General features: G+C 37.3%; 1 long non-coding RNA gene across 21 annotated transcripts in view; it reads right to left on the reverse strand.

Moving 5' to 3' along the window:
• Positions 1-25,977, reverse strand: part of LOC140623015 (uncharacterized) — a 402,108-nt gene that overhangs the window by 372,550 nt on the left and 3,581 nt on the right. For 19 of the 21 annotated variants that reach the window (XR_012022691.1, XR_012022698.1, XR_012022690.1 and 16 more), the window contains exons 1-2: positions 15,387-15,497; positions 13,334-13,487 (exon numbers count right to left, since the gene is read on the reverse strand). This is a non-coding gene — a long non-coding RNA (uncharacterized lncRNA). Of the gene's footprint in view, positions 1-13,333; positions 13,488-15,386; positions 15,498-25,977 lie in introns of those variants that run through there. The other 2 variants (XR_012022703.1, XR_012022702.1) reach the window with 2 other exon arrangements.

The following is a 25,977-nucleotide window of genomic DNA, read 5'->3' on the forward strand; positions in this document are numbered from 1 at the left end:
CGGAGAAGGACAAACATTATATGTTCTCATTCATTTGGGGAATATAAATAATAGTGAAAGGGAATATAAGGGAAGGGAGAAGAAATGTGTGGGAAATATCAGAAAGGGAGACAGAACATAAAGACTCCTAACTCTGGGAAACGAACTAGGGGTGGTAGAAGGGGAGGAGGGCGGGTGTGGGAGTGAATGGGTGATGGGCACTGGGTGTTATTCTGTATGTTGGTAAATTGAACACCAATACAAAATAAATTAAAAAAAAAAAAGAAATGCTCTTTTCCCTCTGTAGTTAGCCAGCTCTGAATCATCTTTTAGTTTTCACATTAAAACTGCTTTAATAGAAAAACTTTCCCTGGCTTCTCCTCACACTTTCAATCTTATTAAATCTCTTGGATTTTTTAAAAAGATTTATTTATTTATTTATTTATTTATTTATTTATTTATTTATTTATTCATTCATGATAGACAGAGAGAGAGAGGCAGAGACACAGGAGGAGGGAGAAGCAGGCTCCATGCTGCGAACCTGACGTGAGACTCGATCCCGGGACTCCAGGATCACGCCCTGGGCCAAAGGCAGGTGTTAAACCACTGAGCCACCCAGGGATCTCCTCTCTTGGATTTTTAAAAACATAATTTGCAAGTGCATACTTACTTGTATTTGTTTAATGTCTATTTCTTTTAATACACTGCAAGCTTCATGAAGATAGGGACCTTGATCTTTTTTTCTCTACTTCTAGATTTACCAGCATAGTGCCTATCTATTACATAATCAGGAATTCTTTATTGAATAAATGGTTGGAGATTTCCTGTTCCAGACCTCAGTATTTAAGGCTTTCTTTCCCAATACTGTGTAATTGCCCTAATTCTTCCCTCTTTTTCTCTACCAACTTTTATGTAGTGCCTTTCCACTCTTCCCCTCCACTTCTTTCCCCTACTCCCAATATCACATCTTTTCTCCCATTAGAGAAATAATAAACTAAGGGTTGGTAATAACAAGGTATGTCTTATGTTGATGATATTAATTCTAGTCTATTTCTCCTAAGTATTGCAAAATAAATCATCCCTGTTACATGGCATATATGCAATGAAAGATTTATTTCAAAATTTAGAAAGATCTCCTTTAAAGATATCTTAAGAATACCTCCATCGGTTCAAGATGATTTAATAAGCAAAATGGCCAAACTAATAAGCCAAATAGCTATTTTGCAAACATGGAATGAGCCAAAAAAAGCTCAACTATAAGATTGAAGATAATGTCAGTCCAAAAAAAAAAAAAAGTGGTTTTGAACAGAATTGCAAGGATCGTTAACTGCAGCTGAACAGTCATGTTCCCACAGGAAGTCCTTACAAATATGATACACCATCTTGTCATCTAATATTCAGAGATACATTTGGAGGTTTAAAATTGGATTTTGATCCCTAATACAAAAATTTCTCCAGTCATAGGTTGAAATTAAAAAAAAAAAAAAAACAGAAGCAGCAGTGGAATATGACCAAATTCCATGCTTAAAATTGAACAAGTCAATACTCGGAAAAACATGGTTTTTTCAAAAATTCATCAATGTTTTTACATATGTTTTTCAACCTCCATTGTTCACCCTCACAAAATCCCACCAAATTAATCCATGTTTCTTTTTCCTGCAAGAACTCTTGATATGACTTCCATGCAATATTAGAATTCATGCCTCTCTTCCTTTAAAACTGAGATAATCTCAAGACTGGGATAATTGCACTGAGATGGAGATAGAACAGAGGCAAACTGTTCCTATTCCAAAAGCAGCTAAGGCTATAAACAGAAAACACAGTGTTGAATCCAAAATCCAAAGTTTTGACTGGAGGATGTTACTAGCTATGTTCTTCTGGGATCTTTCCTTAGTTGCCCAGGAACCCACAACCCCTATTCTGTTGAGAAAGATACTTCAGAGCAAGGAATGACCAGCCTTCCAATTTCCTTCTTACTATTGCTTCTAAACTAGTGATTAAAAGTAGAAGGGTGAGAGAAGTGGATGAAGGATCCTTCAGTGAAAACATTAAGACTCATTCATTCATTCACTCATTCAATAATTATTTACTGATTTTTCATCATGAGCTCAAGCACTCTGGCCACAAGGGATATGATGGTGAGCAAAAAATTCCTGTTTAGGGATGAAAGACCAACACAGATGAGACAATTGCACAAATGAATATAAATCTACAAACTGTGGTGAGTGCTTGGAAGGAAAAGTATACGCTCCTATTGGAAATTATAAAAGGAAGAGCTGGATTTTTGAGCTGAATTGTAAATGAAAGAAAGATGAATAGGTATAAAAAGATGAGGAAGGGCACCTCCTGCACAGGGAATGGCAAGTGCAAAGGGCCTGAAGGAGGAAGACACGCAGCACAGCACATGTACTATGTTAAGAAGGGTTAAAGAGGAAAGAGGGAGATATGAAGTTGAAAGGTAGAGGGTCAGATCCAATCACCAAAGGCCTTGGAGGCCACTGTAAAGATTTTGGTCTTTGTCTGAAGAGGAGGTTGAAGTTAATGAAAGGTTATGACTAGTGAGATTCATTACCTAATTAGTTCTCAGGTCACTCTGACTGTCATGTTGAAATGTACTGAAGTGGGTCAAAGAACAGAAGTGGTAAAACCAGTTAACAATATTGTTGTGTGATTTTTAAGGTCATTGGCTACCATGTATAGAATGACTTGGAAGGAAGCCAGAGAGCAGATGGGGAAATGAGTTCACTGGCAGGTACAGCCACCCAGGTGGGAGGTGCTGATAGTCTGGGCCAGGAGGGACATGCTCATGCCAGGAGAACTGCCATGGTGACATGTGAGCTGGCTCACTGCTGCTTTCCCCATGCTTAGGCGTTGAGTCCTGAAAGGACTGCCCTCCAAAACATCTATGTGCACGTTGAATAAGCTCCTCAAAAAGACTCCTAAGAGACAGCAGTCTTCAATACAAAAGCCAAAAATCCTCTTGCTTTTTCTGAGCAATTGACTTATTTTAAGCCCCAGGCACATGAGACAATCACCCGTTATGGTGTCACTGTTTTGTTAGTGGAGCAAGAACTCAATAACCAATTTGAAGCCCCTTTTTCACCAAGTATATCATACTTATAGGCTGCCTCTTTGCAGGTAAACTCAGTCTTTCTTTCAGCTTACTTTTCCTATTCTTATTTTCTTCTTTAATTTTTTTCTTTTATTGAATGGGTATATGTAATTTTTTAACACATTCCTATTTATTATTTAGCAAGATTCTATCAGGATTATTTTTTTAAACCAGTTATTATTTAACACTTATTTTCTTATTTAAAGTATATGAAAGGAGAAGCTGTTACTCTTTTCACAACAGTTCCATCTCCAAATATGTGGGTCTTCCATACCAAACAATTCTCCAGTTCTCTGTGGACACCAAGTGGATGTTCTATAATTTAATTCAATTCTGACACTAACTATCCAGAATTGGTGCATACCCCATAGGTTCAGGGCTCAGTCCCACTAGACTGCTCCATGTCGGATTCTGGTTGCAAATATTAGGTGCTAAGAGTACCCACATTCCTGTCTAACTTGACGACAAATCAAATTCTACAACCCCCTCCCTTCCTCCGCTTTGATAATTTGCTATAATGGTTCACACAACCCAGTGAAACACTTCATTTACATTTAGTGGCTAACTATGAAGGATATTATGAAGTATATCAATGAAACACCAGATGAAGAGGTACAAAGCATGAGGTCCAAAAGTGTCCCAAGCACAGGAGGTTCTATCTCAGTGGAGTTGGGTATGCCATCTTCCCATCATATGGATGTGTTCATCAACCCAGAAGCTCCCCCAAACTATCTAGTTTTGGGATTTTTATGAAGGCTTCATCATGTAAGCATGATCAATTATTACCTCAATCTTCATTCCCTCTCTCTTCCCCAGGGTATGTGAGTCAGTCTGAAAGTTCCAAGCTTCCAGTCATGCTTAAGTCTTTCTGATGACCACTCCTGATCCTGAAGCTATCCAGGAGTCCCCAGTCATCTTCCATCTCATTAGTATACAAAAAGACAATCTTACCACTCCAGAGACTCCAAAAAGTCTTAGAAGCTCTTACATCAGGAACTAAGTACTAAGAACAAATATTCTAACAGAATATTACCCCTAAATATAAATAATAGTGAAAGGGAATATAAGGGAAGGGAGAAGAAATGTGTGGGAAATATCAGAAAGGGAGACAGAACGTAAAGACTGCTAACTCTGGGAAACAAACTAGGGGTGGTAGAAGGGGAGGAGGGCGGGGGGTGGGAGTGAATGGGTGACGGGCACTGGGGGTTATTCTGTATGTTAGTAAATTGAACACCAATAAAAAATAAATTAAAAAAAAAGAATATTACCCCTACTACTTTGTAAATTTTATAAGGGTTTTAGGAGTTCTGTACCAGGAACCAGGGATGAAAACCAAATATATATTTTTTATTATATATTTTATTATATCATAGCATTACAATATGATACATTCACTGCAGAAATACTGTGAAATATAGCAAACCTCAAGAAGAAAACAAAAATAATCAATAATCTCACAATGCAGAGAAAACATTTTGGGATACAGTCTTCCAATCTTATTTCTATGCCTATCATATACCTATCATCTCCCTATCTTTTCCATAGCAAATAATATGTGTGCGTATGTGCACACATTAGTATTTGTTAAGTCTTTTAAATCCATTTTGGAGCAGTGAGAGAAATGGATAGAAAGACGAAGTGAAGGATAGATGACACACAGACAGACAGACACAGAGACAGATAGACACTTTCCCTTGCATTCTGAGTGCTAAGATGATTTAAATCCTAAGCTGCTTCTTTGACAATGTCAAAATTGTTTCTTTACAACTACTTCTATCAATAAATAATACTCTTGCTTGCTCAGAAGCAATTGTTTGGCCAAGTGATGAATGATTGCTTAGAGGTTATGTGATTCCAGTCTTTCCATCTTGAATCCTAAGAGTATTCAGGCTGATGGAAGACTGACCACAGGTGAAAAGTAAACACTCCCCATGGTCACGTCACATGCTACCAGACCGTACAGCACATTATATTTTAAATTGTTTATATAGCAAAACTAGATTGCCAGTGGAAATGACAAATCCCTTTAGCTTTCTTGTTTCTGGTAGCATTCTGTGGAAAAGCAGAAAATTGCTCCCAAGCTATATCAAAACTTGATATAACTTTGATACTTTTGGTTTTGTTTTATTTATAATTGCAAAACAATCCGAATTCAATTTCCAGAGGAAAGGCATAATCAAGAACTACAACCCTCATACCACCTGCCTGAGGGAGACTGTAGCAATATCACCTAGAACAAATGTCACTTGAAACTCATGCAGGAAAAGCCCATGACTAAATTGTTCTTTAACAGATACTCAAACTTGCCCAACTCCTCTTGCCCAACCAGTTGAGACTGTTTAAAAATACAAATATCTAATAGAATACTTAGTCTATCTGGTTTCATTTTGACTGTATCTATGTGGCCATTTTGCACTGAAACCCAGAGAAATTTGTACTGTGCAATACCAACACCAAGCCAGAAGAGTATGTTGATGAGTTTCCAACATATAACCTTGAAGGGACAAAGTGCTCACTTCTAGAGCTCTACCACCTGAATTCTCTCTTCCTCTCTTTCTCTTTCCCTTTCTTCCTACTTTTATTTATTTATATAGGCCTAACATTTTGAGAATTTACTATTGAAATGGATGTTGTTTTTTAAATTAAATAATTTAATAGAATATTGTTATATGGAAAAATGTTTACATTCTAGACCCACCGCCAAATCATCTTCTCATTCCCTTACCCCTATTATTTAGGATATGCTCAGGGAAGGTAACTTTATTGTAATATTAATTGAGCTCAATTTGAAAACTTTTATTGAACATCTAAATTATTTCAGACGCTATTTGAGGCATTGGGAATTCCAAAATAAAGAGACATAACCCACCCTCATAAATCTCCCAGTGTAGTCGGTTACTCATGAACCCTAACGGAATGAAATCTCCTAATTTTAAAAATGTTTTGATTATTTTAAAATACGAATGTTTCTTTGAACTTTAACATAAAAATTCAAGAGTCTTTTTCTCCCCAATATTATGTTCTTTCTCATTAGCCTAATACCTGTTTCTCTTTGATGATTAAAGATAAAACTCAGTTGTATCTGTGCAATAGATACTTTTGTATCTACTTAGCTTATACTCTCCTTTCCTATAGAGATCACAGCCCCAAAGTTAAGCTTATGCTATGAAACGTGACACTCATGATCACAACTAAATGAACCAGGAGTAAAAACTGGACTCAGGCTAGTGCCAACCAGATGTAGTTCTTCCTCTTCTGGCTATAATGGACAAGCTTGGATCAGAACAAACCTCTCATTGAAAACACCTAGAAAAGATGGATAATACAGAAAAAAAAAACCTATTTGAAGGCAGAAGAACACTAAAATGCATCAAGACTTAGGGAAATAAGATCCTAGAGACACAAAGGCTCAGAAAGTTGATTCTTACATTTTTGCCCTTTAGGCATGTGTGGATTCTAAGTGATGGCTGAGGAGCTTAAACATGAGCAGAACCTTCAGTAGTTTCACAGAACTATAGGGGGAAGAACTGGAATTTAGAGTCCATCAGGGAAGAGTGAACATACTATAGATATATCCCAGGCTTTCAACTAGGACTTCTAAAGAGTATACACACTCTAGTTATAAGGGTGAACTGGAAGTAGATAAGCCTTCACAGTAACGGAAGTTCAATTTTTAATCAACATAATCCCATACTGGATCAAAGTGATCTGTCTCTGGAGTAGGTAGCCTCTAAGAAGGCCCCCAGTGATACCCATCTCCTAGTACTCATGCCCTTGGATAATTCCTTGAGTATGGGCTGGACCTAGTGCATTCTAACAAAAAGAACTGGCAAATGTGATGGGCATCACTTCGAAGATTAGTTTACAAAGAGACTGTCCTTCTGTCTTGCCCTTCCTCTGTAATTCTCTCACGTGTTCTGAGACTAGCCAGACACCATGTTGTGAACTGGCCTAAAAAGGAGGTCTACATGGCAAAGAATTAATAACTCCAGCAAATAGTAGGTAGAGACCCGAGGCCTGCCAACAGTCATGTGAGCTTGGAAGCATGTTCAACCCCTAGGGGAGGCTTTTAAGATGAAACCAGAGACTGTCAACAGCTGAATTCCTAACTCGTGAGAGACTTAGAGACAGAGGCACCCAACAAAGCCACATCTGGGTTCTGGATACACAGAAATACTATGATAATAAATGTTTGATATCTGAAGTTACTGAGTTCTGAGATAATTTGTTGCTCAGCATTAGATAATATAGCCTCTATCTTAATGGCTTCTAGTATAAAAATAAATCATCTTTCAAGAACTATAAAATTATCCAGAGTTTCAAATTAGCTCTAAAATTTCTTCTTCTTTTTAAGAAAGGAGGAGAGAGAGAGGAAGAAGGGCAGAAAGAGAGGAGAGAGAATCCCAAGAAGGCTCCCCACCCAGCATGAAGCCTGATGTGGGCCTCCATCTCACAACCCTGATATCATGACCTGACCTAAAATCAAAAGTCGGACAATTTAACTGGCTGAGCCACCCAGGCACCCCATTAGCTCTAAAATGTTTATACTTATTGTCTGATATTTAATGCAACCATAACAAACACTTATACCTTGACAATTAAGAGAAAAGAACAGTTTCAGATTCACTAGACATTCAGGCATTGGTATTGTCAGAAAAAAACCTTAAAAGGATTAACATGTTTAAGAAAGTAGATGGTATGACAGAGAATTTCAGCAGAGAACTGTAAAGCATTATTTTAAAATAATCAAATAGAAATTACAAAATCAAAACATAGTAAATAAAATTTAAAATTCGATGAATAAGTTTAATGGCAGATTAGACATAGCTAAAGGAGAGAACTAGGAACTGGAAAACTGGCACACACACACACACACACACATGCCAGACTAAAGTGCACATTAAAAAACAAAGATGGGAAATACAAAAGTAAAAAAAAAAAGCTACAACTATGTGTAATAATTTTATGAGTAAAATGATAAAACTATTAAAAGACAAAAAAGATTTGTAAAACAGAAGATTTTATGAATATATTTATGTTGGAAACAAGCTGAATGTCACTAGAAGGAAAATGAAAATAAAAAATGAAAATAAAATGTGCTATTTCTATTAAATGGAATATTGCAGAGAGTTAAAATAAATAAACTGGATTTATATGTACAGATAAGGATAAAACTAAAAACCTTAAAGTTGAGTGATGAAAAAAGATAAACAGCATCATAACGTTGATCTAAAATCTGTCAGCATATATAACTATCCCATTGGAGGTCGAATTACTCCAGTGCTAATGAAACTTAAACTTCAGGGCCCCTTACTTAGTCTGGGTCCCTTACTTTTCTGGGCCCCTTTCAGAGCCCTGTTAGAGGCTCTGGCAATATGTCCATATGATCATATATTTTATAAAATTTGTATAAGTAATATTTTAACCACAATTGGTTAAGACAGTTGTCTCTTCCCTTGCCAACTTCACCATCTACTTCCCTTCCCTTTATGTCAAATGGCATTGCAGAGACCATGGGCATTTTGGGATCAGTCCAGGAGAATTTCTGGGGGGGATACATTTTGGTTAGACTTTGTGAAATGTGTTCATGAACTATACTACACCCAGTGCAGGAACTGGTCCTAGGAATTCTCTTGCTGCCTACCATATGGACCCTTAGGTATGGCATCATGACTCTAAGGTACCCTGCGCAAGATCAGATCAAAACATAAATGTGTCATATACCACTAGGCACTAGAAGTATGGTGAGATTAAAAAAAACAAAGCTTGAAATATATGGAAGCAGAAGCTGGTCAGTGGAAAATTCTTCAGTCAGATATGAAAAACTGTAAATGAGAAATTTGGTTTTCATTGATACCTCATAAAAACAAATTTCTTTCTTATCAGGAATAGACTCATAATGCAGCATATGCAATTATAAACTGTTTTTCTTTGGGGGAAATCTTACAAAGAGAGTTTATCATAATTCTTGTGTGTAAAATGAAAAAAATCCATAGAAGTAGTAGTACAAAAAAATGAATATTTCTGTCTGCAAAGTTTCAAGCTTTATGAATCTTGACTACCAAGAATTTTTAAAAAATTCATCAACCATGCTAAAGGAAAAAATTGTCTTTGTATTCAGACTATTATTTAGGTAATGCTATTTCTCTAAAAGCTTAGGGGAGAAATCTATTTAGAAAAAGCTAATTTAGAAAACTATAGAGACAGTATTATTAAATCATTTCATATGAAATAAAAGGTATGAAAAAAAGGTATGTATCCAAAAAAATTAGAGAAAAAGTATAACTAAAGTGTGTCAATAATTAACAAAGTTATTATTTTTCTAGATTTTTATGATACTTGTGAGTTTTAAAAATTTATAATTTGTTACAATTTCTTTTTTCATTATGCGTGAATGATCATTTTAAAAGATTACTAAAATCTTAACAAGTTTCTTGTATGTGAAACTACGATCTGCTCCTGATCCCTCCATATTATTTATTTATGATTTATATATAGTAAAAACTGAAAACACACATGGGAAGAATACAAATCAACTTTGGAATCTTGTTTGCTTTAGGAATGGGAAGAGTATTGGAATCTTGTTTGCTTTAGGAATGGGAAGGTATTGGGGGTGATGGGCATGGTGCTTCCTCTGTGTTTGTAGCATTAACAAACTCAGTAACTGGAATCTCTGAATTCTGGTGTAAGTACCAAGCTAAATCTGAAACATGGTCTCAATAATGGTATTATATTTTAAGAAAATAAGTGGGATAAAATTTGCCTCATTCTGTAAAATTGGGTATTTTATCTTTATTTTTATTAAATAGATGCAGTTAAATTTGAACACAAGTCAGAGGGATTTACACATTGCAAAATAGTCAAATATTAGTTTGCAAGATGACAATCTATATCCAAGTGTTTAGAATGTCAATGATATTATCTGATATTTAGAGTGCTTACTATATATCAGGTACTCTTCTGTGTGTCTGGTATGTATTTATTTCACTTAAAAATCCCAATAAGCCTATGAGGGAGGTATTACTATTACACCTATTTTACATACCAGATAAATATGAAACTTCTTGATGGACCTATAAAATATTTACCTGCATTTATTTAATACATTTAAAATATTTAAATAAATGAGTCAGTTGCCTCACTCAAAAACCACCAGTGTAGCTGTATGAGGTTATGTTAAGTGTGATATGGGTTGTAGGCAAGTATGATACAATTAGTGAATGAATTTTCATTTTTTCAGTAATTGTTGCATCTGAATATATGTCATGATAAATCAGTTTGAACTTTAGGGAATAATACAAAGTAATGTGTATAGATTTTCAGTTTCTCCCTTAAACTTTAATCCAGATTCCACATTGTTCCTTCTAAAGTCAAAACTCAGCAAATTCAGAGGATCGTTCTATCAAATTCGGAAGTTTCATTTTGGTATTTATGTGTGGACCATCTTATTTATCTAAAGCATTGTAGGGGATCCCTGGGTGGTGCAGCGGTTTGGCGCCTGCCTTTGGCCCAGGGCGCGGTCCTGGAGACCCGGGATCGAATCCCAAGTCAGGCTCCCGGTGCATGGAGCCTGCTTCTCCCTCTGCCTGTGTCTCTGCCTCTCTCTCTCTCTCACTGTGTGCCTATCATAAATAAATAAAAGTTTAAAAAATAAATAAATGAATGAATGAATGAATAAATAAATAAATAAATAAATAAATAAATAAATCATTGTAAAATGCCACAACCGTATCAGAAAATTTCAGCTTTGTGGAATCCACAGTTCCATTAAACATTCAACAACTATATTTGTACAATGTAGGAACTATATGCCACAAATGGAGGTTTGAAAGAGAAAAAAAATTCCTTCTCTCACAGAGCTTATAGATCCAAAATGAACAAGCCAATAAAGTAATAAATAATAGAGAGAACTCTAACATAAACCAAGGGGACAGTTACTAAGGTGAGAGCCTGAGGAAACAAAAACTGAAAGGGGAAAAAACCACCAGACCAGATTCTTTGTAGACTTCCACACTGCCTCACTTCTAAAATGATCCACAGTCCAACAGTTTCATTACCAATGGCATGAGTCAGGAGCAGGAACTCTAAAATATCACACTATGGCCACAAATAGAGGGGTGAGGGGGATCTCTGGTAAAGCAAATGGAGAAAAAGTTGGACAGAAAATTTCCTGCTGGAACATGTTGGGAGTGTGTGGTGTTTCAGCCACAGGCTCCTGATGATGGAACTTTACTTGCTGAACATGAAGATAATTTCAGCACCCTACAATTATGTGCCTAATTAAAATTAAGAAATTAGAACACAGTTAAAAGGAATAATATTTTGCTCACAGCTAATTTCATTAAAGTATTAATGAACAGGACTCTTTTTATGGCCAGAGGGCAACCACTTTCTACAGAGTACTTCCATGCTAGCTAATTTATTCATGCATGAAAAACAATCCAATGAGAAATGAGGGAGCTGAGAACTGCTGGTCCTAATTAAAATATTTAAAACACCATGTCTATTTTCTTCCATCTAGCCAAATACCTAAGCTTGAGCCAGCATGGTGCCAATTAACATGGAAAAAGCAAACACAAACACCCACAGTTTCTGATTAAAGTGCACATTATTGTACCATGCAATATATTGTTCAGCACATATATGTAAATGTTTAATTAACCCATGTCTAAATCTCAGCAACATTCAAAAATCGATACTTTATTCCTAAACAAGTGGCAATCTGTGTAGGGGAGACATTTACTTATTTATTACAGTGTTTTATTCAAACCTAATTTGAAGCAGTCCAGTGCTAGACATACTAAAGTGTTTCTTAAGGGAAAGAGCAGGGAGGAGATTCTTTGCTTGGCAGACTTCTCTTCAGATGGCAGCAAGATTGTTAGTCGCCAAAGACTTGTGAAAGGAGCTAGGTTAGCCTCAGGTGATATGCAATTTTTCATTAATAATGCAGGGGGATGGGGGAGTCCGGACCTAAACCCATTTGTCAGCCTGGACAGCAATGACAATAAGAACGAACACACACACACACACACACACACACACACACACACACACAAACACACCCCTCTTTTCTTTGTTAACTAAAGACCTGTCTGCCAGAATAAATTCCAGAGACATCCCTGCTATGGGAACATGTTGGAGAAAAATGTCTGAAACTCTCAGAAGGTGAAGATTTGAAAACCTCACAAATATTAACTGGAACTTTATCGGTATGTTAAAAACAATCATAAAAGAATTAACATTTTCATAACTTCTGTGATTTATAAGCATCTTCATTCCAGTTATTTTTGTCTTAAGAATCCTGTGTTGTTGGAAGAGCAAGGCTGAGCAAGGGAAATCAAAGTTGAGAGCGGTAAAGTGACTTAGGGAAGGTCATGCAGAATACATACATGCAAGAGCTAGAACTTAAACCCATGTCTTTCAACCCTCAAATCATTTTACTACATACCACACATTGATATTAAAGTTATTAATTTTCTTAATAAGAGATACAATCTTAAGAAACTTAATTACTACCCATTTAGCTATTAAAAAATCATTTGTAGTTTGCTTTTCTTGGAAGGGACTGGGAGGGTAAGGATATATTAAATAACTTTTCCTCCTTCTATGTTTCAACAGCTAAAATCCAGAAATTTCAGCCTAAAAAACAGAATCCTTTTTTTCCAAACTTAATAAACACAATCTTTCATGAAATACCACTGTACTGACATAGGTAAAAGTAGAACCCTTTAACAAATGGGTAGATCTCACTCTCCAAGCTGGCAACCAAGGCACGACCCCAGAACTACCTTCTAAAACCACTGTGTTCATCAGAACCTTCATTAAACAGCTGGAGGAACTGGGGCCCAAGGAGGTGAGGCCACCAATTAAGTACTTATGCAATATAAAAGACCTGAAATATGCCTACAGTAACCCTGACCCTTTGCTCAGTGCTCTTTCCATAGTACCATGGTCCCAAATAGAATCAACAGGGGCAGCCCAGGTGGCTCAGCGGTTTAGCGCTGCCTTCCACCCAGGGCATGATCCTGGAAACCTGGGATCGAGTCTCCCTTGCATGGAGCCTGCTTCTCACTCTGCCTGTGTCTCTGCCTCTCTCTCTCTCTCTCTCTCTCTCTCTCTCTCTCTCGTGTCTCTCATGAATAAATAAATAAAATCTTAAAAAAAAAAACAGAATCAACAGAGACTATAATGCATGGAGAGTTACAATGTCAAATAGAGGCAGAAGTGTTCATGCAAAATTACCAGCAATAATACCAGAATGTAGGGCCATGAAGCAGGTCAGTCTGCTGCACAAAGCCAGAGGTGAGATTGGAACCAAGAGGCTTAAGGGAGAAATGTGTCCCTGCCCAAGACTGTAGGTTCTTCATTCTACTTCCCTGGGCTCCAGATTCCTCATCTGAAAATGGGGTTAATATTTCATAGAATTATTTTAAGAGCCAAATAAGAATCTATAAATATGCCGTTATAAAAAATACTTTATCACATTGTATCGCAATTGCTTCCTTGTCTATTTCTGTCATTAGATTCTATGCTTATTCCAAAATAATGCCTATGTTTTACTATTTTTTTATTCTCAGTGCCTATACAGAAAAGATGTTCAATTAGCATTGTATGGTGTTGTTGAATTCGTAATGATAACAATAATTGCTAACATATATTAAGCATTTATTATGTGTTAGGCATTGACATTAAGCACTTGATGTTATTTATTTAATCCTCATAGCAATCCAGTAAGACTGATATTATTGTTTTCAATGCACACCTGAAAAACTGAGACACAGAAAAGAGATTTGCTTGCCTGTTTCCAAAACTATTAAGTTGTGGAGAAAAGATTTAAACTGAGATGGTCAAATCAAGCTCTTAATATATTCTTCAAAAGCAGCAAAATGGGGTAATAAACTGAGAGTTATTAGCTACAGAATAAGACAAATGTCCTAGATGGAAAACTATGTGAAACATACCATACATCCACTGAAAAACATGAAATGCAAATTCCAGAAAGAATTTTGCTCACAATGACTGTTCTAACAAATAGAAGTTAGGGATGATTAGTGGACATCTCTAAGAATGATGTTGTGGAGGCCATGTCTCTGATTCAATGTATCTAAAAGAGAAAGATTCTCAAATATGCAATTGTGAAAGGAAGAGAAGAATCAGAAGGAGTGGGAAGGAAAGAGGAAACACAAGGACGTGGTTCACAGTGCACCAGGGATTAACACCTGTGATCAACAACTTCACTGTTCTCATTTATAAACGTATGTACACACTGTGCTAAACAGTCCAATAGATGTGCCTGGTCACAATGCAGATGGAGGAGAATCAACAGAAGATGGCACTAGTCCTCTCTCATACGAACCACTGAATCACTATTTTAAACTATAAGTAGAATTGGCAAGGGTTTACAGAAACACATTAGTGATAGAGCCATAGTTATTCATGAAGTAAAGTTGTACATATCTGGGTTACATCCCAGACATTTTCAGGGACTTTTTGGGTAATCATAGTCATATTATCATCAAAAACTAATAATGGGCTGGCTGGACCACTGGCCTAACCCTATGTAATAGTCTTCATGAGATTTTGATATTTAATCAGTAATTAGCAACTACATTCATTTTATACAGTCTCTCTTTGAAGACAAGATGGGTTGTATGTTCCTGGGTTGCTAATTTTGCAGCTGGCATTGACTGAGCCCTTGGTGATTACAGTTTTCAAATTAACACTTGAAGGAAAGAGTTAATATCTAATTATCCTCTACAACTTACCTATATTCTACCAAATTTCTTAGTTCCTTAGAATCCAAATTTAATTAAATACATTTTATTATAATGTCCCAACATGTAAGTTAGTATTTCAAACATCTGGCATTTTCTAAAAAAAAAAAAAAAGCCTGTATTAGATAACTACATTTTTCAAAAGGTTTGTTTGTTTGTTTTTAATTCTCTCTCCATAAGCAAGTTTGGTTTTTGAAATTTTCACTTTCAAGGAAAAAAAAAGCAACAAAGCAAATCTCCAAAATAGAGTTTGCATTTTTATGCATCTTTAGCCAGACAAACATTAGTCCTTCCCCAGAACTGGAGCAGCTATTCTGAAGAATGTAAATTTGCTGTTTTCTCAATATGCAGATAGGCTGTTGTCACAGATCCCCATAGTAATGAACAACTTCTCAATATTTAATAAGCCTGGCATTCCTGTCCCCAGGCGGAGAGCACAGACAGTTGGTAGCCAGCTACTAACTGACCATTAAAATACAGAATCTCTCTTTAAAATGTGCTTCACAAATAGGTTATATCACCTGCAGTGGGCAGTGAATGCTGTCTTCTGCCGGGAGGTGGCCTGTTCTCCCTGCCTGAAGAGATCTGGCAGGAGCAAAAGCAAAGTTAGCCTGCTCAATATTCAAACAGGGGCTACAACACAATCCTGTTTTGTGACAGGGCTTTTAAAGGAGGAGGGGGGAGCCCTTCAACAACCCTACTTTTTGAAGTGTTTTAGGACCAAGAACTACCAAGCAAGTGAAAATTAGGAAATCAGCTATGAGATTTTTTTTTTTTTAATGTCAAAGAACGGAACTGTTCTGCAAATCTCTTTTTCATTCTTTTCGTGCGTGCTTGTACACAAGAGTGGTTTGTGCTGCCTCTGGTGTGCTGCGTGAGTATAAATATATTGCAACAATAATGCTCACTAATTAGATGAAGAAGCCTTAATTTAGAACAATAATATTTGAACATTTTAGAAGTGGCTTTTTTAATTCAAGGAGTAAAACTAATGTTAATATGATTATATGGGAATTCAGAAAATCATTAATACAATTAGGTCATTTTCTGAATAACAGAAAAGCTAATGAGTTCTCCTTGCTCTCTTATTGACCATTAAGACAAGATGTTTGACTGTAACTATAATTTCAGGTTAACACAAATATTCCAACAGTCATATTAAGCATATAGTGTTTTAAAATTCTTGAGTGGCCTACTACATCCCTGCCATCACTTCATAAAACCTGACTGCTTTTCTTCTTCACCAACAGCAATAGGAATTACTGTATTTTTCAGGACCACTTTCCATGAGGAAATGAGAATTTTTTTCTTCATTTCAAGAGAGTTGTTGCATACATAATGATGAAGGGGAAATGATAAAGAGGTGGAAGATAAAGATATGGATGATAGGTGACTTCCTGGCAAATAACTGACTCTTATGACCATCCTCTAAATAATGACTCTAATCCATGCCCCTAGAAAACTAAAAATGCATTAATTCAGAAGCATTAATTCTAAAAGTGTTTATAGTCATGTGTTGCTTAGCAGTAAAAGGAGCAAACCTGTTCTGTGTTTTGTCAGAAGACAAAACTAGGACCAGGGCTAACTGCTAAAATGAAGCAGATTCAGGGCCTCATGAGAATTTCTCAGCAGAGGTGTACAGTAATGCAATGAACAGGATAACGTATAAGGTAGAGGCTCAAATAGAGACTAAAAGACTATTTATCATGGGTGCTATTAGTAGCATTTTCAAGAAAAAATGTAGTATATTTTTCCCAAAACCTCACGTAAAATCCCAAAATATAACACAAATGAAATCAGCACTGTTCTGGTTGAAGTAAAAGATGAAGAACCTAGAACTCCATTTATTCACCTTGTTCTTACCCCCAAGTCTCCTTAGGCAGTACCACAAGGCTGTAAGAAATAAAATTTAAAAACAACTGCAAAACTATGTGGTAGACTGTACTGACCCACCAATTCTCAAGTTTTCTGTACTGGGAAACACACAGCAAGTGATAATTAACATAGAGAACTTGAACATATATACAGATTCAAATATCCCAAAAAAATTCATGGAGAAGTAAAGCACCACAAGAATTCCCAGGCTCCACATATGCTAACAATACTTACAGGTCTCAGGAAACTAGCTATAACTCAGTCAGCCTCATCCACTCAAGGTATGTCCCAGAATACAAGAAAGTTCAAAATACAGTATTATTACTGATGTAGCCTTGAATCTATTCTAATTTGTGAAAGTAAGAAATTTAAAAAAATATTCACAACTTTAAGTACAGTATCAATAATGATCAATTCTTTGGGTCATACCTCACAACTGATCACTACACATCAGGGCATTTTAACCCTGAGCTTAAGAACCTTGGGTGACTAAAGTGGTATCCTCACCTAAACCAAAGCACAATGTTGATTCTACATACTAGGTAATGCTGAAACAAAGTGAACATTTTTATTAGCTTATACAACTGTTTTGAAATATCCAAATTTTTAGGATTTTATATATAAAAGTAAACAGTAGTCAATTTCTCTTTGTTCAGCCAGAGGTTTAGGCCTCATCTAAAAAGTTGCCTAATGAATCTTTATTGCCCCTGCTCCTTTGAAATTATTTCAAAGTATTCAATATTGTGATCAGCAGCTTAGGTTTATCCATGTGGTAGACTTTAAAACAATGAGACATCTTTTAAAGAACTTTTCTGAGTATTTATGATTCACCAGACATGGTTGTGAACATTTTATAAGCATTAGCTCATTTAGGTTCCACAAAAAACCCATGATACGGCCATTGTTGCTACTAACCCCTTTTCATGGATGTGGAAACTGAGGCTTAGTGGAGCTAAGTAGCTTACTGAGTTCTACACAATAAAGAAACTTTAAAGCTGGGATTTGAACTCAGGCAAATCTGACCCCATAGCACACAAGCTTAACCTTTACACTAGGCAAGAAGCCAGAAAAATCCTACTATCTAGAATGAAATTGAAGAGGCAGTTCACAAAAGAACTGATTCTCAAGTTGTTATATGAGCTTCTCATCTCTGTTCTATGTTGTCAATGAGCGACAAAAGAAAAAGACATAAATAAAATGGAGTTGAGGAACTGGAGGAAAGGGTATGGTAAGCTACTTTTCTTGTAAAAGACAAAAAATGTCAAGAATTCTGATTACTTCACCCAAAGGTCAAAAGAGAATTTTTTTCTTTTGAGAAGATAAAGATGAAATGTGTTGGCTCACCCTGGGGCTAAAGAATAATTAGAAACACCCCTCCACAGCTAATTGATGAGTCCAGGGGCACTGGCTCCCTGCTGGACGCAATGCAGTGCTGGGGAGCCTCCTGGAGGGCCAGCCTTGAGCAAAACACACAGGAGACCTGTGGCTCCCCAGAAGGGACTGTGCTGTCAGCCTTGTGACAACTACAGCAATAGTATCATTGACAGCATATCTAGAGAATTGTTTAGAATTATAAAACATCCTAGCAATCATGGAGTTTGAGCCTCACAATCAGCCTGTGAAGTATATGTTATCACCTGGTCTACAGATGAGGAAATTGAGACACACAGAGTCATTAAGAGCCTTACTCAAAGCTTCCCAGCTGGTTAAGGGCAGAGTTGGGACTCAGATACAATGTCAAAGCACCTCTTTCTCATCACACCCCTTGATGCAGATGTTACTCACTCACTAGATTGGCAGTACAGTCTCAGGGACAGTGTACAGAATGCCCTGGCCTCACATCTTGGCTCTACCATCTACTAGTTGCTGGATGACCCTTAGCAAGTTACTTGACCTCCCTAAGACTGTTTTCTAAGCTGTAAAATGAGAATCATAACAGTACATGTCTCATAGAACTTTTGTTGTAATTAACTGAAATTTAAGGAGTTAATGTATAGAAAGAAAAGGAAAGTGACTAGTAATACTAAGCATTCAATACATGTTCATTTTTATCATTAATCATTCATTTAACAAAATTTGATCACATGGTTATTCTGCACCAGGCCTATATGCTTGGGCCTGATGATATGTGATAAACCAGACATGGTATGTGATAAACTCTGCTTGGCAGTTGATCACAGACCTTGGGAGACCAACACAATGAGAGATTTATAAGATAAGAAGTACAATGGCAAGTTATGATACAGGATATCATGCAGGCATATAAAAAAATGGCTTTTTACCTAGAGCAATCAAAGCAAGATGCTTGAAGAGTTTATAAAACAAGTATTTTTTAATACCAAGAAAAATGCAACAAATTGAAACACCATTCCAAATTAAATATCAATGTTACAATACTTAATAAAAATAAACAACACAACTCTGAGATTTAGAGCTGAAGACCTAGTTTATTTATTTATATATTTTTAAAAATTTCATTTATTTATTCATGAGAGACACACATAGAGGGGGGGGGGGAGAGAGAGAGAGAGAGAGGTAGAGACACAGGCAGAGGGAGAAACAAGCTCCATGAAGGGTGCCTGACATGGGACTCAATCCCGGGTCTCCAGGACCACAACCTGGGCTGAAGGTGGCACTAAACCGCTGAGCCACCCGGGCTGCCCTGAAGACCTAGTTTATTTTTTTTTAAAGATTTTATTTATTTATTCACGATAGTCACACACAGAGAGACAGAGAGGCAGAGACACAGGTAGAGGGAGAAGCAGGCTCCATGCAGGAGCCTAACGTGGGATTCGATCCCGGGTCTCCAGGATCACGCACCGGGCCAAAGGCAGGCGCCAAACCACTGCACCACCCAGGGATCCCTGAAGACCTAGTTTAAATCCCAATTCCAAAACCTACCAACTATGTGACTTTAAATAACTGAACTTCTCTGGACCTCAATTTATTCATCCCTAAAACTGAGATATAACAGCTATGCACCTCATAAGGTTGTTATATATGTGAAATTTTTTTGTAAATTTAAAAATGTCATTATAGGGATGCCTGGGTGGCTCAGTTGCTGAGCACCTGCCTTTGGCCCAGGACATGATCCTGGAGTCCCAGGATCGAGTCCCACATTGGGCTCTCAGCGTGGAGCCTGCTTCTCTCTCTGCCTATGTCTCTGCCTCTATGTGTCTCTCATGAATAAATATCTTTTAAAAAATTAAAAAAATAAAAATGTCATTATAATTACTACTAACTACAGGAAATGAGGAAGTCACAAAGTGGAAGAAAAGGAGGAGGGGGTAGGGAGTAATGCTCAGGCACTTGCTGGGGTGTTTGGGCAACCACAAAGAGCAGAAGTCCCGTCATGCTCCCAGAGTCTGAGGTGTGCACAAGAAGTGACATTTCTCATTGAACAGAGCAAGCAAGGATTTTGCCAAAATTTTAAATCTACACAACTAGTTCTCTCCCTTCCTTCTTTCTCTCAGGCCCTAAGTACTCTTCAGAGATTTGAACATATTGACCTGGGGAAGCCACACTATTAGTCTGTGAGTATTTAGAACTGAAGGCTGCCACCTGCCTCCATCTTGGGAGCCCTTTTGTCCCATAGCTCGCTTCCTAGCTGCAGAGAAGGGTAGCCATTCCTAAGCTATCTACAGAAATGTTTCTCTTCACTACAATTCTTCTGGAGGCCCAGCCAAAAAATAGTAAATTGAGCCAGAAGAGGTGAAGTCTCAGTTTGCCATGTGGACAAGGACAGTGAATGGCACTTGCAGATGGCACAATCTGAGGAACAATACAGTGTCATAAAAGAGTCTGGGGATTGAGAGAATGAGGAGCAGAGCAAGGTATACAAAGGAGATGAAAAAACTGGGGAAGTGAAGGGCCACATGGCAAGACAAGGTTAGTTTAGGTTTTATTATGGTAAGTATATAGAGAGGAACAGGGCTTTTCTGAAGAGGTCACTTTGGCCACAGAATAGTAAAGAATAGACTAGAAGCTGAGGAAACTAGTGGCAGAAAGGCCACTTACCCTAAAGGCCCATAATGAGGGCACAGACTCCATACCAGTGTGCCTGGGAAGAAAGGGGAAGGATTCAAGAATGACTTAAGGCAAAAGCAACAGGATTTGGAGACTAGTTGGCTGTAAGAGAATGAAGCAAAGAGTAAAATCAACACAATACTTTCCTGGGTGACTGGACTAATGGACTATGGCTTTGTCAAAATAGTCAATTTCAATAAAAATAGTATCACCTTACATTGAAAATGAGATTTCTTATTTTTATTATAAACCTCATTTGATACTTCCATGAATTAGGAGTTGTTGGGTCAGGTAATACCTCTTCTTTATGGTGGTTGAGGCTCAGAGAGACTAATGCTTGCCTCAGTTTCTGCAGACAGCTGTAAGAGGGAAGGATTAGCATTAGCCCCATCAACTCCTGGTTGAGAAATAGGTCTCAAGTTGTATGCCAACTGGTAATAACTATGTGAAGCACTATGCTGAGATTCTGGTCTGGCCTTGGAAAGCAAGACACTGTGACAAATTGGCAATGTCTGCCATGACACCAGGAAAGGAGAGTGGCAGTTTGTCAGGTATTTGCCACCCTTGCATTAGACTATGCTGACTCGTTAGAAATAGATAGAATGAGAAGTCAGATTGTCTTGGATCTAGCAAATAGCTCCTAAAAAATTGACCTTTCTGGGTACAGATCATATATTGTACCAACTGACAAAAACTGATACCCACAAAAGTGTGAGGTGAACCAAACATGCCTAAAGTCCTTCCAGTCCTATCCTTATCTCAACACTGTCAAATAGGAGGCTTCCTTTTTCCAGACAACCAAAGTCCTGTTCCAACATTTCAATTGCCAAAAGTGTACCCCCACTCCATACCTCCCCTGAAATTTTAGGCAATGCAACATTTTCTTTATGCCCATCAGAAGACCTTTTCCTAGAAAGCAACAAAAAATGGAAAAAGACACTGGATTTGAGGACTTCCATTCTTTATCTGTTTAAAAAAAGAGTATTAATACCCTAATCTCAGAAGTGTTGAAAGGATTAAATAACACATGGACCTGCATGACATATAACGATCATTCTATTAGCGCTTTAAAATTCTTGTTTATACAATAAACTGATAGGATAAAAGGACGCAATATTTTGGTCAAATAGGCTTTTGGTGCCCTTAAAGTCCTATCACTGCTTAGAAGTCGTTTTCTAGCTTCAAATGACAAATGTTTCCATAATCTGATGGCTGCACCATTTATTTCAGACAAAATGAATCCAAATCATTTACAAGTGGTGCTTAATGTTTAAAGTCAAAGATCAAAATAAAAATTGTTCCTAAGTCCAACTATCATACTCTAAGACTACTCAATCAATTCAACAAAATTAGTGATAAAAGTTGCTTCTAACCTAAAATTCCAGGAGTCCATGAGTTGGTAATTTTTTTTTCTCAATAAAGCAAAATATTCTCATGAACAACATGCGGAAGCAGGAGACTGAGCCTAACAGCAGTTAGGAGTGCAGACTGTGCAATCAAACAGACATGAATTTGAATTCTAGCTCTTTCATTTACTCACTATGTGGACTTGGGAAAGTTACTCAATTGCTCATAACCTCAGATTTCTCATCTATAAAATGGGTAATGGCAACTTTAGAGGGCTTGATCAAACTAAAAAGAAGTAATGTATATAAAGCACTTTTAGCAAAGTGCCTGATACATAGCAGGTGCTACAAATAGCAGTTATTTTATATAGATTCATTAAAGAGATATAAAAAAATGATCAGGTCTACCAATACACCGACTAGCATCAGTTGACATGACCTTGCCTTTCCAATGCAGTTTCCCAATTATAATAACTTTGTCTTCCCAGAATAGCAGGTGTAAACTACAGACTTTTCAAGAATAAACTCCACCCATCAATCTGTATTTTTGATAATGTATATAACAAGCATAAAAGGGATGAACAAAAATTCAGATTGAGTTGGCCCAAACATCTTGGTATTGTGTATCATTAAGAGATACTTCATAATTATTATTAAAATTATTTTATGAGGGTCGTCATTTTCCATATAAAAGAACAAAGTTCTCATTTGACACTGAAAAACTCAGTCAGTCACAGGAATTAAGCCAATGAAATCACTATTTTTCAAGCTCTTGGTACATACTTAGCACAGTTCTAGGCATGGAGATAGAAGTAAAGTGTAAAATATGGCTTCTATGTATAATTTATCACCTTACTAAGGAGATGTGATTGGACAAAGGGATTCCATTCAAAGCCATAACTACCAGACCATAATCAAGATCCAGTAACTAGAGCTCACCCCACAACGAGGTGAGTGAGACAGCATAAAGCTAATATTTGGAAAAAACTGGGTTTTCCAGTCCTTATCATAAATGCCCAGGTAGCTAAGGAGTCTTTTTGAGAAGAAATGAAGCCATTTTTTTGAAAGCCTCAGGCAGTTGACCATAACTGAAGAGAACATTACCAATTTTCTCTGGGCTATTTATCTTTATTGGCACTATTTTTACAGGCAAACAAGAGGCACTATTTGTTCCCATATAGAATTCAATTATTATAACTTTCAGAAACCCCTTCCCTGCCACTATCACAATCACCACACATATACACACACACACGTGCGCGCGCGCGCACACACACACACACACACACACATATAACAGCTCCAGAATTCTTAACTGTGACTCTACTGCTCAGCAATACCATATGTGTGATTCTTGTTACAACCAACTTTTTTCTTGAGAACCCATTTGCTAGACTCCTAAGTAGGAAGCATTTTCCCCTACCCTTATTCCAGTCAGCTATCAGAAAATCCATTAGACAACCTTCTCCCTCAGAACAAAAGGGCTTCCAGGATGTTTCACAAGCTCTTCTCTGTGGGTTTGAAATTATACACAGCAGTGCCAAAGGTAAGGCATTTCTAGAGGTTTTTTTTCTTTTCTTTTCTTTTCTTTTTTATTACAGTTCTGGGTTGGTTTTTTTTTTTTTTTTCCCCTGCTCCCTCTCCCTCTTGTGGTATATATTTGTGGCCTACAGCAATCACTTTAGACTTTTTAGACACGTCCGGATAGAGATAGATGACACAAGTGATCTACTTATCTTCCTTTCCCATCACCAATAAAAGTGACAGCCCGCCTAATTAGGCCTAATAAAGCAGCCGCAAAAAAGAGTGGCGCAGCGGCGATCTAAAGAGAGATGGCACTGACCCGGAGATACAGGTGCTGCCTTAAGGCATTGCTGCTATTACTTTATCTCCAATACATTACAGCTCTGCTCATGCCATATTCAAATGCAAGTAGCATGTTTTTCTCCTCAATTCTTAGATCAAGAACAAAAAAAAAAATCCCATCTAATCAAAAAAGGCACTGACAATTTTTCAGCCCCACATTAAAAGCAAAGAGTCATTCAGAACAGTGCACTCCATATTCTATTTTATAATATCACTTTAAGCTATTGCTTTGAATCTCAGACATTTCTTTGTTAAGAAGGAAAATCAAAAATTCATCAGAAGAAGTTCTTTCTTCCCCCCTCTCTTTTTTTTTTCTTCCAGGGCTAGCATGGGGTTTGGAGCTGGAACCAACATTTGTAGAAGTTAGGGGTTCTTAAGCAATTATTGGCGATGAGAGTTTGACACGCTTGAGAGTTGTCAACAACTGACTTTAAACAAAGTGGAAGGAAAGAGAAATAAACGGTGCTCTCAGCAAAATTAATATACAGGCCTGCAAATTAATGATGTCGTGTATTTTTTAAACAAGGGAAAAATATCTGAACTTTGCATGAAACAGCATTTTAAGTACATCTTTGCAAAAATTATCAGATTGTCAAAGGGCATCAAAGTGAATTGAGTCTGCAACTATTCATAATATTTCCACATATGCTAAATGCAAAATTTATCTTACTTTGTTCGCCTGTTCTGTAGCAATTATTTAAAGCTATTAGAAAGGGGAAGATGTCCTTGATCTGAAGTTCCAGTGCTTGTTACACAGCAGTTATTATAAGAAACATAACCCCCTACTTTGCCCTTATGCACGTGCACGCGTACACACACTCTCTCTCTCTCTCTCTCTTTCTCTCTCTCTCTCTCTCTCCAACATAAGCTACTACTTACTACTGACCAGATGCTACTCAGTCCTGTGCATTCCATCTCACTTTTAACTTATTCCTGCAAATAACCCATCCACTCATATGAATTTGATTGCTACATGTATGCAAATAAGTTTCTCCAATCTCTACTTCCAACTAGTAGTTCTAACACTCTTCTATATCCAAAATGAAACTCATGATCTTCTTCCCACCCTTGCCCAATATGAACCCCCTTCAAACATTCTCCTCTCCAACATTCCCCCATTTCCAGTAGTAGGTATAGCTCTCTATTGATAAGCTGTAATTCATCCTGACTCCTCTTTCTCCTCTGTGCTTTCCAAGATGAGGGTGATGTCATAATCATAGCCATCACCTATGGAGGGCCTGCGAGGTGTTCTGCAGGATGACATACATATTACATATAATGGTTAATTTAATTACATAACAATTCTGTGGAATAGGCATATTTTGTCATGTTTTTACCAGTGATGAAACTTTGAGAAGTAATATAATTTGTACAAGGCTGTACAGACACAGTAAGTAGCAGAACTGGCAGTTAAGTCAGCAGAACCTGCTGACTATCACAGCAAAGCTGTTTTTTAAAAAAAGGAGGGGGGACCTTTGGAACTGGTGGCCAGTTGTCTCATTTCATCGTGTGTATCTTCACAATTATGCATACCAATCACTTCTCTGGATACTAGAATGGGCCCTTAGCCAAGTTTTTCACCTCTAGTGTCCTACATAAGAACAGGTCCCATTTCCTCACATATGAAATTCCTGAAACTGCCCCCTATCAGCTGGCTAACACTGGGAGACTCACTTACCCAGTGTGAGTCCCAATATCCTATTCTACAAAAGGGGATTTATGAGTGCTCACCTTGGAGGTTTCTGGTCAGGATCAATGAGGCTGTATGGAAAGGGTCTGGCACAGTACTTACCACCCAGCAAGCCCAATTACTAGCAATTTCTATTGTTACTGTTATTCCTTCCTCTCATATCATGCCTCACCACCCCTTGGAAGCTCAGCTTAAGAGGCTTTTTGCAAAATCAAATGTCAAATCAGGGAAAAACTGAGCTTAGAATTTCACAGATCTTGGGCAGCCCGGGTGGCTCAGTGGTTTAGTGCCGCCTTCAGCCCAGGCCCT

Source organism: Canis lupus, chromosome 32 (assembly GCF_048164855.1).
Source record: "Canis lupus baileyi chromosome 32, mCanLup2.hap1, whole genome shotgun sequence".
NCBI lineage: Eukaryota > Metazoa > Chordata > Mammalia > Carnivora > Canidae > Canis > Canis lupus.